At 35.9% G+C, this 15,970-nt stretch overlaps 2 non-coding genes across 2 annotated transcripts; both read left to right on the top strand.

Annotated features, from left to right (window-relative positions):
* Window positions 1-10,455: 10,455 nt before the first annotated feature.
* Window positions 10,456-10,529, top strand: TRNAP-UGG (transfer RNA proline (anticodon UGG)). Its single transcript has one exon. It is a non-coding gene; the product is annotated as a tRNA-Pro (tRNA).
* Window positions 10,530-10,668: 139 nt separating this feature from the next.
* On the top strand, window positions 10,669-10,742 carry TRNAW-CCA (transfer RNA tryptophan (anticodon CCA)). Its single transcript has one exon. It is a non-coding gene; the product is annotated as a tRNA-Trp (tRNA).
* Window positions 10,743-15,970: the final 5,228 nt, after the last annotated feature.

Genomic DNA, 15,970 nt, shown 5'->3' with positions numbered 1-15,970 from the left:
TAGTATTTTTTCTTGTGGGAATGGAAATGAAAAACACGAGATACTTTTTCTAGAAATATGGACTAATGGAAGTTTAACCCCTAAGGAAGCACTTTATGAGGCTTCTCGTAATTTGATTGATTTATTTCTTCCTTTTCTACACGCGGAGGAAGAGGGCGCTAGTTTCGAAGAAAATAAAAACAGGTTTACTCCACCCCTTTTTACTTTTCAAAAAAGATTAACTAATCTAAAGAAAAACAAAAAAGGAATTCCATTGAATTCTATTTTTATTGATCAATTAGAATTGACTTCTAGAACGTATAATTGTCTAAAAAGGGCCAATATACATACACTATTGGACCTTTTGAGTAAGACTGAAGAAGATCTTCTGAGAATTGACAGTTTTCGTATGGAAGATAGAAAACATATATGGGACACTCTAGAGAAGCATCTCCCAATTGATTTACTTAAGAATAAACTCTCGTTTTAAATCCATTGCAATTTTTTTTCTTCTTCTTTTTCGAGTTAGAATAAAAAGAAAACAATTTAGCATCTTTGGTACAATCTATATTTTCGCGAAATGGATCATAATAAAATGGATTTTAGGTATCTAGGGAAGATTCACTTGGAAGTAACTATTTCCTAGATACCTATGGTACTTCACGGTTGAATGAATCAAAAAATATCTAAAAAAGACCTAAAGTTAATGATTTATCAATGGGTAATGTTGCTCCAATACCTAACCAAAGAGCTACTACAGTACCGATTAAAAAAACGGTCGTAGCTACTGGGCGGCGAAATGGATTTTGGAATTTATTGACATTCTCTAGAAAAGGTACTGTCAATAAGCCTGTTGGCACAGAAACCATTAAAAGAACGCCCAATAACTTATTGGGTACCGTACGGAGTATTTGAAACACGGGAAAGAAGTACCACTCGGGTAATATTTCCAGAGGAGTTGCAAACGGATCTGCCGGTTCACCAATCATTGATGGCTCGAGAACCGCTAAACCTACATTACATGCAATAGTACCTAGAATTACTACTGGAAAAATATATAAAAGATCGTTGGGCCATGCGGGTTCCCCGTAATAATTATGTCCCATCCCTTTAGCTAATTTAGCTCTTAATACAGGATCATTTAAGTCTGGTTTCTTTGTTATTGGGATAGGTGAACTCTTTAGGATCCATCCCCCAAAGGAACCGGACATGAGAATTTATCATCATCCGGCTCGAGCAAGAGTGAAAGAAATAAGACCGCGGAAGATCCTTAATAGAATTAAGGTTTATAATGACTCAATGACTCTAGGCAAGAAAAGCTTTATCAGATTCTCTTTTCCGAAGTTGCACCTACAACTACTCATTGAAAATAATCCTATTCTTATGGGTAAATGCTCAATATCCAAGTGGGCTTACAAATTTGATCATGATCAATTGCTTTGTGGATTGTCTCATGTCTCTTGATTAGTTGGTATTTATCCCCTCAATATCGCAAGTTTCTTACCTCCAAACAAAATATTTACTTGTTACTAATAAAAAATCAAAAAGTTTAGCCTACATTCTTCCTTAGATCCCTTCTTTTACTCCGATAGTATTGCGGATCACAATCGATGCAAAGAAAATGAATGCATTTCCATACTATAATAAAAAGGTAAGTGTAATAAATAGAGAACTGGATCATGTCACATGACTTATTCCATTTCTACTCTATGGGATCTTACGGAGCCTGTTCATGGATGACATGGTTGCGGTATGATCATAGAAGATATTCTCCTCAAGTGAACCAGCCTATCCTTCCTAGGTAGGGGACTTACATGTTGATTGGATGCGGAGACACCTTTGGTTGTGAATTCTAATGTGGCAGATCCAATTCTTTATCTGCATGGCCAAATCAATAATTCAAGTCACACACTCCCATAATCCGCCTTTTTTCTTTCGTAAAATTAACTTCAACTATTTGTATTGTATAAAAATACTTTGGAGTTGAAGAGAAGTATCCAAATGACATGTGTTATTTTACAATAACCCATGCTTGTAGCAATGAAATACCAAAACCTACCCGATATGATATATGATAATTATAATTCTCTATGATATGCCTTCCCTATAAAGGACCCGAAATACCTTGCTTACGTATCATTGGAAAGTGCATTAACATAAATACGGCAGTAAGCAGAGGCAGTACAAAGGTATGTAAACTATAAAAACGAGTCAAAGTGGATTGGCCCACACTAGCACTTCCGCGTAATAACTCCACTAAAGGCGATCCTATTACCGGAATGGCGTCAGGTACACCTGTCACAATTTTGACTGCCCAATAGCCAATTTGATCCCAAGGCAAAGAATAACCAGTTACACCAAATGATGCAGTCAAAACAGCCAAAACCACACCTGTGACCCAAGTTAATTCACGGGGTTTTTTAAATCCCCCTGTGAGATACACACGAAATACATGCAGGATCATCATTAAAACCATCATACTTGCTGACCATCGATGAACTGATCGGATTAACCAACCAAAGTTGGCCTCGGTCATTATGTATTGAACCGAGGAAAAAGCCTCTGTAACGGTTGGTCGGTAGTAAAAAGTCATAGCAAAACCGGTAGCGACTTGTACTAGAAAACAAGTAAGTGTAATTCCCCCTAAACAATAAAATATGTTGACATGGGGAGGAACATATTTACTAGTTATATCATCTGCAATTGCCTGAATCTCAAGACGTTCCTCAAACCAATCATATACTTTATTGAGATAGGTAACTAACCCGAGTCCCCCTCTAAGAGCCGTATATGAAAATTTCATCTCGTACGGCTCAAGCAGAAACACAAAAATTTTCAACGAATATTAGAAAAAAGGTTCAAAACTTCATCAGCCACTGAATTGGGTCGATTTGCCTTGAAGATATCAAATAAGAAAAATCCGGAATATCTTCTTTGTGATGATAATGCCAAAAAATCTCAAGTTGGCGCGTCTTTCTTTCTTCCTTTCCCTTATGTTGGTCATTAGAGGCTTCTTGACTTTTCTCTTCCCTATAAAGGATTTGTTTTTTTATGCGTAATATAGAAATTATCTTGTTGAGATCCTATGAATCAGTTCAATTAAAACCTTAGATTCATACTAGAGCCACGATGATTTAGTCTCAAGCTAAACAAAAGGCAAGGGTTCTTCGAATAAGAACCGCTTGATAATCATTTATTGAATCAGTGTAATGACTCGACAAAATCGAGAGAAAAAAAGTTGTCTTTTGGGCAAACAAAATTGGAAGGAAGAAAATTTCTTTTTTATTTTTATTTAAGAACTACTTGAATTTTTCAGTCTGGTTGCGAGGTCTTAATAGTGAGTATGAATCATAGTTCCATTTTTTTTTGATCCACTCTATCTATTTCGTGTTCCAGATACTAGAATAAATAATATCTGACGAATTAGAATCATCTTGATAGAGATAACAGGCCCTTTCTATGTATTATCAATAGGATCAATTCTAACAAGTCACACACTCATATTCCAGAGATACCGAAACAAAAAAATTCCGCGGTCGAACTACCATAATATCTAGAAATGTAGATCTTAAACTAGAAAGGCTTTTTTGGATGGAAAAACTCTGACTTCCTAGTTTTAGTTAGTAGAAACCTAATTGGTTAAAATTCCGTCCAGTAAAACGGAAGAATTATAAATTTCTAAAATGATAGATAGGAATATAGCGAATAAAGCCATTGCGATCCCCATAAAAGGAGTAGTCCCCCAACCCGGGGCGACTTTCCCATATTCCGAATTCAAGGGTTTCAGTAAACTACCTGCACCAGTTCGTTTTGGCCTAGGTTTAGAACTATCTTCAACGGTTTGTGTAGCCATAAATTCTATTTAATCATTGGTGTTGACTTTGTATACTATTCCGTTGTAGTTGTAAATACACGATCTTTTCGTAGATCCATTGTAATCTTGAAATTCTATAAAAATGGAAACAGCAACTTTAGTCGCCATCTCCATATCTGGTTTACTTGTAAGCTTTACTGGGTATGCCTTATATACCGCGTTTGGGCAACCCTCTCAACAATTAAGAGATCCATTCGAAGAACACGGAGACTAATTTAAGTAAGAAGTCTCCCAGATAGGGGGACTTCTTACTTAAATGAAATTATTTTATTCTTTTAGTTGGAGTTGGTGGAACCTTAGGTGGTTCTCGGAAGAAGATAGCGAAAAAAATTATCCCTAAAGTCGAAACTAAAAGGAACGTATAAACCAATGCTTCCATAGATTCGATCCTGGTTTATTTACAATTATAACTTCCACACCTATTCATTTGTCATTTGGGAGAATTTCCCATATAAAGAAAGAAAAAGAGTCAAAGAAAGGATGGGAGATGTTTCCCATGTCAAATCAAAAAAGAGAGGTGAAAGATACTATAACAATGTGTATCAGACTGCCTGTTTCCTTGTAGTTGGATCTCCCACTTTTTGGAATGTTCCAAATTCCACTTGAGCATCCAAATCTGGATCAATACCAGCAAAAACATCTCGGAACAATGTTCTAGCGCCATGCCAAATGTGTCCGAAAAAGAAGAGCAAAGCAAAGGTAGCATGACCAAAAGTGAACCAACCCCTTGGACTGCTGCGAAAAACACCATCAGATTTCAAAGTAGCCCGGTCTAATTCAAAAATTTCCCCTAATTGAGAACGCCTCGCATATTTTTTTACAGTAGCAGGATCAGAATAACTTACTCCATTAAGTTCGCCACCATAGAACTCCACCGTTACACCTACTTGTTCAACACTATATTTGGATTCTGCTCTTCTAAAAGGAACGTCTGCTCTAACAATTCCCTCCTCATCTACCAAAACAACCGGAAATGTTTCAAAAAAAGTAGGCATACGGCGTACAAAAAGCTCACGTCCTTCTTTATCTCTAAAGACGGGATGTCCTAACCATCCAACAGCTATTCCATCCCCATTGTCCATTGAGCCTGCTCTGAATAATCCCCCTTTTGCCGGATTATTACCAATATAATCATAAAAGGCTAATTTTTCGGGAATTTTAGACCAAGCTTCTGATAAACTAAGATTTTCGGCTAAACCATTGCTAACTCTTCGATATATTTCTTGCTGAAAGTATCCCTGATCCCACTGATAACGAGTAGGCCCAAATAATTCGATTGGGGTCGTTGCTGACCCATACCACATAGTTCCAGCAACTACGAAAGCTGCAAAAAAAACAGCAGCGATACTACTGGAAAGTACAGTTTCAATATTGCCCATACGTAATCCTTTATATAGACGTTGAGGCGGACGGACACTAAGATGGAATAAGCCCGCTAATATACCCAATGTACCCGCAGCAATATGATGAGAAGCTATTCCCCCCGGAACAAAAGGATCAAAACCTTCTGCACCCCACGCTGGATTTACAGCTTGTACTTTTCCAGTTAGTCCATAAGGATCGGATACCCATATCCCAGGACCATACAAACCCGTTACATGAAATGCCCCAAAGCCAAAGCAAGCCACCCCTGCAAGAAATAAATGAATTCCAAAGATCTTGGGCAAATCCAAAGAGGGTTTTCCCGTCCGCTCATCAGAGAATATTTCTAGGTCCCAATATACCCAATGCCAGATCGCTGCCAAGAAACACAAGCCAGAAAACACAATATGCGTACCTGCCACACCTTCATAACTCCAAATACCCGGATTTGTTACAGTTCCTCCTGAAATACTCCAACCACCCCACGAATCCGTTATTCCTAAACGAGTCATGAAGGGAATTACGAACATACCTTGTCTCCACATTGGATCCAGAACAGGATCAGAGGGATCAAAAACTGCTAATTCGTATAAAGCCATTGAGCCAGCCCAACCAGAAACTAGAGCTGTGTGCATTATATGCACCGCAAGCAATCGACCCGGATCATTCAATACGACAGTATGAACACGATACCAAGGCAAACCCATGGAAATACCCCTTTAGCAAAGAAAAATAGACACGATGTCGCTTTATTTTATCGCATTGAAAAAGACTATCCATATCCTATGTACCTAACCCTTCTAGGGGATTCTGTGTCAGAAAGCGCGAATATTTATTTCATTCCATTAAAAATAAGAAGCCAATTCTGTTCATAAGAAGAAAGAGAAGCAGATCTATTCTATACTCGATAAGTGCCAATATGCAATGGGTAACTTGGCCAATTTGGAAAAAACGAAGAATAGATCGCTACCCCTCTTTGTTTAGCATTCGAATCACCCATTCCTTTTTCTTTATTCAATCTGTCTTACATTCCTTATATGTATAACCTTTCAATCTACGTATTAATAGAATCTATAGTATTCATATAGAATAAGAATAAAAATTAAGACAATAAACTGCGGATTCTTTCTTTCTGTTCCATTCTTACGTTTCCATATTAAAGTGTGGTTTTCTTACTTAAATTTAATAATATTAATCTAATATGCCCATTGGTGTTCCAAAAGTACCTTACCGGATTCCTGGAGATGAAGAAGCGACTTGGGTTGACTTATACAATGTTATGTATCGAGAAAGGACACTTTTTTTAGGTCAAGAGATTCGTTGCGAGATCACGAATCATATTACAGGTCTCATGGTATATCTGAGTATAGAAGATGGAATTAGTGATATTTTTTTGTTTATAAACTCCCCAGGCGGGTGGCTAATCTCAGGAATGGCTATTTTTGATACGATGCAAACGGTGACACCAGATATATATACAATATGCCTCGGAATAGCCGCCTCCATGGCGTCCTTCATTCTGCTTGGAGGAGAACCCACCAAGCGTATAGCATTCCCTCACGCGAGGATTATGCTTCACCAACCTGCTAGTGCTTATTATCGGGCAAGGACACCAGAATTTTTACTAGAAGTAGAAGAGTTACACAAAGTTCGCGAAATGATCACAAGGGTTTATGCAGTAAGAACAGGCAAGCCTTTTTGGGTTGTATCCGAAGACATGGAAAGGGATGTTTTTATGTCAGCAGACGAAGCCAAAGCTTATGGACTTGTCGATATTGTAGGGGATGAAATGATTGACAAGCACTGCGATACTGATCCAGTGTGGTTTCCAGAAATGTTTAAGGATTGGTAGTGTCCGGATTTCTTGTAAAGTTATTTCACAGCTAAATTCGTGTTTTCCTCGATTTAATAGAAAATAGAAAGACTTCATGATGAGCAATCATCAGGTTAAGATGGATCTAAACCAATCCATTTTTTTCTATATACATACAACATGCCGACGGTTAAACAACTTATTAGAAACGCAAGACAGCCAATACGAAATGCTCGAAAAACGGCCGCGCTTAAAGGATGCCCTCAGCGTCGAGGAACATGTGCTAGGGTGTATGTGCGACTCGTTCAGATCATGACTTCAAACAAATATAAAAAAAATTGAAGTATCCATGATTAGTACCAATGAATAGGATATAGCTTCTCTATCCTAGATTTCTATGGTATATGGAATTTATGGTTTCCTTTGGTGCAAATCCAATTATCTAAATTGGAAATAAGAAGCAATTCTCCCATTGGTAGCAAATGGTTATCCATTAAGCGGAGGAAATAGTAATAAAAAGAAAAAGGCTTATGCTCCTTTATCTTAAAAGAACGGACTAACAGGGTCAGCTACTTAGCCAACTTTCATAATTAAATACCGTCACTGTATGGATAACTCTTATTGTGAAAAGAGCTATTTACTCTATAATGGATAGGTAGAGCCAAAGAATGTGGACTATACAAGTTCGCAATACCTTTTGATGAAAGAAAGGGCTCCGGTGTATAGAGAGGGCCTCACCGTTTAAAAGGGAACCATAGAAACGATGGAACCCACTATTTTTTTTAGTATTATTAGAATGAATTTGTTATTTCGTATAGAAATAACTGAACGGAGTGGAATAAAAAATCGTGGTTGGGAAGGTTACTATAGCAAAAGCCATTGGAATTAATATTTTATATATCGGAATAATTAGTTTTGTTATTAATGAGAAAAAGGGTGGCTAAAAGAAGAGAAATCATTAGTTATTCATTAAGGTTAATTTGATTCAATGACCAGAGTTCCGCGAGGATATATAGCCCGGAGACGACGAACAAAAATGCGTTCATTTGCCTCAAACTTTAGAGGGGCTCATTTAAGACTTAATCGAATGATTACCCAACAGGTAAAAAGAGCTTTTGTTTCCTCTCATCGAGATAGAGGTAGGCAAAAGAGGGATTTTCGTCGTTTGTGGATCACTCGGATAAACGCAGCAACGCGGGTATATAAAGTATTCGATAGTTATAGTAAATTAATACACAACCTGTACAAGAAGAAATTGATTCTTAATCGTAAAATGCTTGCACAAGTAGCTGTATCAAATCCAAATAATCTTTACACGATTTCCAATAAAATAAAGATCATCAATTAAAGGTATAAATAAAGTAATATACTGGAATAATAAAAGATGAATTCCCGGAGTTCCCTCTCCGGGAAGATACAATAAATTAAGATTAAGTGGTAGGAATCAACGAGCTGGATTACTTTCTTTATAATATATAGGTCTGGCCCTTTCGAATTCGAATAAAACATCAACAATCGGAACTTAAGTTCCGGTTGTTGTTTCTTAAATTTTGGTTGTTGTTTCTTAAGTTTCGATTGGAATTGTACTTTTGCGTTAATTGAGGAATATGTCTATTTTTTCTGGGTCTAGAACCTGTAATTATTGAAATTGACTGGGCTTGAAATTGCTTTTCGTTCTCATAGTTACGAAACGGTAAGAAAGATAAAATACGAGCCTGTTTTATAGCAAGAGTAATTAATCGTTGTTGTTTCAAGGTTAATCTATTTATTCGTCTCGATAATATTTTTCCTTGTTCACTAATAAATCTATTAATTAAACTCATGTTTCTATAATCAATTCGATCTCCCGGGCCAATCCGGGGACGCCTACGAAAAGGTTGTTTAGATTTACGAAAAGGTTGCTTGAATTTACGAAAAGTTTGCTTGGATTTACGAAAGGGTTGCTTGGATTTATTAAAAGTTTGCTTGGATTTACTAAAGGGTTGCTTAGATTTAAGAAAAGGTTGTTTAGATGTATACATGATTTATTCCTTATTTAAAATTTGAAAATTTGAAAATTCACTTCTTTATTTTATTAATTTAGGATCCAGAAGAAGTAGTTTTTCTTTGATCCATATCTTATTTGATTCATATTATAGTATATGAATACCCTCTATACATATGAAATAATATCTACCGGAAATCAGATGAGTTGATTTGTATTTTGTATTCTATACTATGTTTTCTTTATATATTAAATATGAAGTTCTTACTCTTTCTGTTGTTTGGAAAGATCGAACACACGATGTTCCTATTTCTTTATTTCGTGATGAGTCGTATGCTTGCGACAATAACGACAAAATTTTTTGAATTCTAATTGTCCGGGTGTATTGTGGCGATTCTTTTGAGTACTATATCTAGAAATCCCCGTCGATTCCTCATTGGCACCTTTTCGAACACAACTGATGCATTCCAAAATAACTCTGATTCTAACATCTTTTCCCTTGGCCATGAACCTCCTTTTCTTTTTGGATTGACTTAACTTAATTCTTCTACTTATTCTTTTATTCTTCTATTTTGAATCCGAAGAAGAAGAATAAAATTCATTAGAATAATTTTTTTTTATTCTTAAATTAAGTAATAAAAAATAGAGAAATAATTAAAGAATACAATCCTTGTCGAATTAGCAAAGATTTTGGTTCGAAATCCTTTCATTTAATTAGCCAGCCCCACCTTTTCTATGCTCTGATTTCTGAGGCCTTATTTAGCTTGGGTACCCCTTTAAATTGAATTTCTATTTTCAAAAATGGGGTTTACAAAATTTTTAATGACTCTGAGGTTCAACCCAATCCATCTTTTCTTTCTTTTTCCTTCCGATACTAAAAAAAGATTGAAAAGGATCAAATTTTGTCATATCACGAAGAAATCTATCCCTCCCATAGCAATAACTAGAATTAAAAAAAAGGGAATGACAAAGCATCTGGGAATAAACGATTAATTTCTATCAATAAACCTGCTAAAGCACCAAACCATAGAGTACTTAGCACGGGTGCTACAGAGAGATATGTTTTTATATCCCGCATTGAAAATCCTCCTTCCTTGTTGGAATACATATATGATCATAAACTCTTGCCCAAGATTGTTATGCTATATATAAAATGAACCATATCGACGAAATTTTCCTATCCCTAAAAAAGAAAAAGATGACCCCTTCTTCCTATATATTAGCAAGGAAAAGTAATCCTTCTTTTATAGGCGAAATTATATTGGATTTTATATGTATATAATTCCTTAATTATATGAGACCAAAAAGAAGAAATGACACGAGGGTTCTATATATAGATAGAGAAAGAAAGAAGAAGAAAATAGAAAGAAGAAGAAAATTATGATGTGGAAAAGAAGACAGGAATTGTGTACAATGGCATTGTACAACAATTTAATTTGGAAAAGGGATGTAGCGCAGCTTGGTAGCGCGTTTGTTTTGGGTACAAAATGTCACAGGTTCAAATCCTGTCATCCCTACCTATTACTTCTTTCTTCTTTATAGGCAGTAGCGACGAGATCAATTAAAGTAAAGTGGGTATAACTTGAATTTGTGGAGACTATACGTACGTGAGATACATTAGGAATAGAAAAAGATTTTCTTTTTGAATGAATGAAAGCGCTCTTAGTTCAGTTCGGTAGAACGCGGGTCTCCAAAACCCGATGTCGTAGGTTCAAATCCTACAGAGCGTGATTCCATCTATTTTATGTCGAAGCAGAGTAAAATAACTTAACAAAATTGAATTGTAACTCCAATTTCAATTTGACCTCCTCTCTGGTCTGGAGGAGGTCAATCAAAAAAAAATGACTCAATCAAAGATCCAACTGATCCCCACGCCTGTATTGCAAATACGCAGTCACGAATAATCCCGCTAAAGTAATAGGAATTAGGCCTAAGACGATTCCAAATAGAAAAACTTCAATCATTTCGATTTGTTCGAGGGGATAAAAAAAGAGGTACGATCTATCCCTAAATAGTACTCTAAATTATCCACGAATCTCAATGACCAAGAAAAGAATTCCTAATTAGTCTGGAAAAGAGTCGTAGAATGCCAGGAATCCCAAAGAAAGATTTTTCTTTTCTGAATTATAATTATTCAGTCAATTCAAATAAGGCGTATCTTGTTCAAGCCAATAAATAGAGCTGGGGTTATAGTTAAAGCAGCCAGTAGAAAACCAAAATAACTAGTTAAAGTAAGCATGAAAGAGTTAAATTCCATTTATTTTTTTTTACTACACTACATATGTTGGTAAAGCATTTACCTAAGTTATGGAAAATTCAGAATTCATCAGTTATTTTAGATAATACTAAAAAACAAGGTAGAGTAAGATACAGAAGTGTAAAAGAAAGTGGATTCATCAGATGATACATGAGTCCCTAATTCCGAATCAAGAGATTTGTTGTGGAATTTGTCAATTGAGTAAAGTAATAATATTAAGAACTAGATCATCTAACCCCATTGAATTTCATTTTTTCATTCAATTTTCAGGGAAATTTTTGAATAAGAGATAAATAAACAATTGAATTTGAAAAAAAAACTTCTTTCTATTTTGGATAATTTCTTTTTCAATAGGACCCTCGTTTTGGAGTGAACGATCGAATATTCCCCTATTCCTTCTTATTTTAACTGATTGTATTCCATATGGAATAAGAGGAGAACAAAAGCATTCCACGACCTGCCAAGGGGCTGTTAAAAAAAAAAAGAAAGCTCTTCCTTGAATTTACTTTATTTTTATTCCTTTTTCGAACTCCAACCAAAGTAGATTCGAAGACGAGTCACTTCAATTATCCTTTTAAGTTCTATTCTATCTTCTGTCTTTCCCTATTTCATCTCGTAAAGTTCCGCGCTCGCAGTTTGGTCAAGAAAGTTAGACCTAATCCAACAAACAATACAAGGATGAATTACGAATTATGAAAGGATAGATTTCACATATACTTGTCCTTGTATTGTGTCAGTATGAGAATATCCTTCCTAAATTATTTATCCAAACCTATTGATCATTAACTTAGATTTTCCCAAGATTTTGGCTGCTATTCCGAATTACTCTATATATTCCGAAGCCAATGAAAAGTAAGTAGAACCTACAAAAATGGGGTTTTCTATTGATGCCTTGAATAACATATAGCTTACCTATAGACAAAAAAAATAAAAAAGTAATTATGTTTCGGAACCAGGCAAAACCAGATTGCTGTGCCATAGGAAGGATAGCTATACTAATTCGGTATACTCAAAATACACCTTTGGTACAAAATTGACAATCTCACAAGGATGAAATATCAGTAATTTTCTATTTACTGGTCGATCCCATCTTTTACGGAATCAATTCCTTTTTTGAATGTACAAAAATTTTGGGAGTTCAGCATGTCTGGAAGCACGGGAGAACGTTCTTTTGCTGATATTATTACCAGTATTCGATACTGGGTTATTCATAGCATTACTATACCTTCCCTATTCATTGCGGGTTGGTTATTTGTCAGTACGGGTTTAGCTTATGACGTGTTTGGAAGTCCTAGGCCAAACGAGTATTTCACGGAAAGCCGACAAGGAATTCCGTTAATAACCGACCGTTTTGATTCTTTAGAACAACTCGATGAATTTAGTAGATCCTTTTAGGAGGCCCTCAATGACCATAGATCGAACCTATCCTATTTTTACAGTGCGATGGCTGGCTATTCACGGACTAGCTGTACCTACTGTTTTTTTCTTGGGATCAATATCAGCAATGCAGTTCATCCAACGATAAAACAAATTCCAACTATAGAACTATGACACAATCAAACCCGAATGAACAAAATGTTGAATTGAATCGTACCAGTCTATACTGGGGTTTATTACTCATTTTTGTACTTGCTGTTTTATTTTCCAATTACTTCTTCAATTGAGAGAAAGAAAGAGACTAATAAGAATTCTCTTATCCCATTTGGAAGGATACCATCCTTATAACTACCCATGACTGTTTTTGTCTCTAGCATGACCAATTGATAAAATGTGGAGGAAAGTAGGGGAAATGGCCGATACTACTGGAAGAATTCCTCTTTGGCTGATAGGTACTGTAGCTGGTATTGCTGTGATTGGTTTAGTAGGTGTTTTCTTTTATGGTTCATATTCTGGATTGGGTTCATCTCTATAGTAATCGGAGGGACCAGATTGTAAACATGAAAAAGTAGGAGCTTAGCGGGTCCTTACCCCCCTTTATCTGATTAGAGCGGAAAGGACCCGCGGAATTTTTACTCTTATAACGCGAATTGAATCTATTCGATTCACTCTTATGAAGCAACAAGAAAAAGAGATCACTCGAGGATCCAATATCTTATTCCACGAAGGAAGTATCCTGAAAATCCTTGATTTAGTTTCGAGTAATAAACTAATAAAACCTTAATCAAAACTATTCAACTAGCCTAAAAATAAAAAAAACCTTCAATGGAAGAGTTTACTTTTTTTTTGCAAAATTTCTGTAAATTTGAAGTTGAACTTAATTAAACAAGCCAAGCAATTTGCTCACAATCACAAGAAATTTTTCCCCCGCCATATTTTCTTCCCCTCTGTTTGTCCACTACCTCGGCTAAACCTAAGCAAAAGAAAAAGAGGTCCAAGAGACAGACCCGAATAAAGAAGAAATAGTAATCTTTGACGAATTAGGAAGAAAAAGGATTCTTATTTTGATACAAGAAGAATCGGCACAAGAAAAAGCCTTTTTCTTGTGCCGAATAGACGATTAAGAAGACCTGCAATCCCTCCGAAAAGGAAGAAATTTTAATTTTATTGTTCTCGCCTTTGCCTTGGATTCTCTTCTTTTGCATGGGATATAAATAAGGAATTCCAGACATCTCATAAACAAAAAGCAGTCTAAACAAAAAAAGGATTTCCAAAATAGATCATAGATAATTCTAGCAATTGCCAATAAATCGAGGCTTTTTACCAACTTGATGGTAAGAAATCCCGGGACCTAGAAATTCATTTCGTACAATTGAACCTTTTCAAACTGTTTCTTTTTGAGAACCAAAAAAACTTGTGCCAAAATAACGGATGCGAAGAAGAACAAAAGGCCTTGGACACGTAATGGATCCTGAAGCACGATTTCTGCGTCCCCCTGACCAAAACCTCCCACATTAGGATTGCTTGTTAATGGTTGATCAAGCTTGATGGATTCCCCCTCTGAAACAAGAAGTTCTGGTCCGGGAGGTATAATATCAATCACTTGGCGTCCATCTGATGCATCAACTATGGATATTTCATACCCCCCCTTTTCTTTACGTAGTATTTTTCTTACTATACCTGTTGACGTAGCATTATAGACTGTATTGTTACTCTTGCTACCATCAGGATAGATCTGTCCTCTTCCTCGGTTTCCCCCTACATATATGGGATATTTTAAGAAATGAGCATCTTTCTTCGTAGCAGGATCAGGGGAAAGAATGGGAAAGACAATTTCACTATATTTCTTACCGGGAACAGGGCCTATCACAAGAATGTTTTTTTTATCGGGACGATAACTCTGAAAAGCAAGATTTCCTATCTTTTCTTTTAACTCAGGGGAAATACGATCGGGCGGCGCTAATTCGAATCCCTCGGGCAAAATAAGAACAGCACCTACATTCAACCCTCCCTTTTTTCCATTAGCAAGAACTTGTTTCAATTGCATATCATAAGGAATTCGAAGAACTGCTTCAAATACAGTATCGGGAAGCACAGCTTGGGGAACTTCAATATCGACGGGCTTGCTAGCTAAATGGCAATTGGCACATACAATTCGTCCAGTTGCTTCTCGTGGGTTTTCATAACCCTGCTGCGCAAAAATGGGATATGCATTTGAAATAGATGTCCGAGTTATTACGTATATCATGATCGCTACAGAAATCGATCGAGTTATCTGTTCCTTTACCCAAGAAAAAGTATTTCTATTTTCCATGTCCAATCGCAGATCCCAGAATTTCTACAATAAATTAGATAGGTAGCTAAGCTAATCTAGTTCCCTATACACGAATCTGTTGTCATTCTACTGCAACAGTTGTACTGCAATGATGAATACCTTAAAGTAGGTATAAATAGAAAGAATTTTGCTAAAATGGAAAAGGGCTTTCTTTCTAAAAAAAGATGCTTGCTAATTTGATTAATATTAATATCGGGAGATCAAATGAATTTATGCTTCACTAATTGAATGATAAATGACTACAAGCGAAGGAGATAGACGATTTAAACAAAAAAAGACCCAAAATTTCAAACATGTATCTAGAATTACTGGAAAACTACAAACAAAAATAGTGAAAATAAGCTCGTTAGGAGCCCATCCAAAATCGTTGTAGACCCAACGAATTACTAGTTCCCAACCACGGGTGGAGTGAAATCCAACAAAAAAATCAGTAACTAAAAGAATAAAAAAAGCTTTTATTGAGTCATTTAAATTATAGAAGAATTCCTGAACCCAAGAATTCAAAATGACAAGTTCCTCTTTACCCAGAAAAAAAGAACCACTTAGAATAGCCAAACAGATTATATTTGTCGAGAAATGCAAAATGGTATGGAGATGATCCTCATTATTTATTTTGACCCATTGTATTATTTCCTTGTGTATTCCTGTAGGAGGTTTTTGTACATGTGTCTTTAGTTTCCCTTTTATCATCTCGTCCAAGAGAGAAAGTTCTTCTAATTCTATGAATCTTTCTAGAATCCTTTTCTCTTGAATATCAGTTAAGAGAGTTTCGGATTGCCTGGTATTCCACCAATTCTTAATCCAAAGTTCCAGACATTTGTTAAATGAGGAAGAGACCCCCCAAGGCAAAAGTACGATAAATACAAGATATAGTAAAGAAGGCAATGCTTTCTTTTTTTTCATTTTTGATCCGTAAATGGAGTTGTTAATGAATATGCTTCATTCGCTGACTCTATTCCATTCCCTGACTCTATATGATGATATTTCTA

The sequence above is a fragment of the Aegilops tauschii genome, unplaced genomic scaffold (assembly GCF_002575655.3).
Source record: "Aegilops tauschii subsp. strangulata cultivar AL8/78 unplaced genomic scaffold, Aet v6.0 ptg000763l_obj, whole genome shotgun sequence".
In the NCBI taxonomy this organism is placed as follows: domain Eukaryota; kingdom Viridiplantae; phylum Streptophyta; class Magnoliopsida; order Poales; family Poaceae; genus Aegilops; species Aegilops tauschii.
Note: the sequence above shows the minus strand (reverse complement) of the source record. Positions and strands in the feature narration are given on the sequence as shown.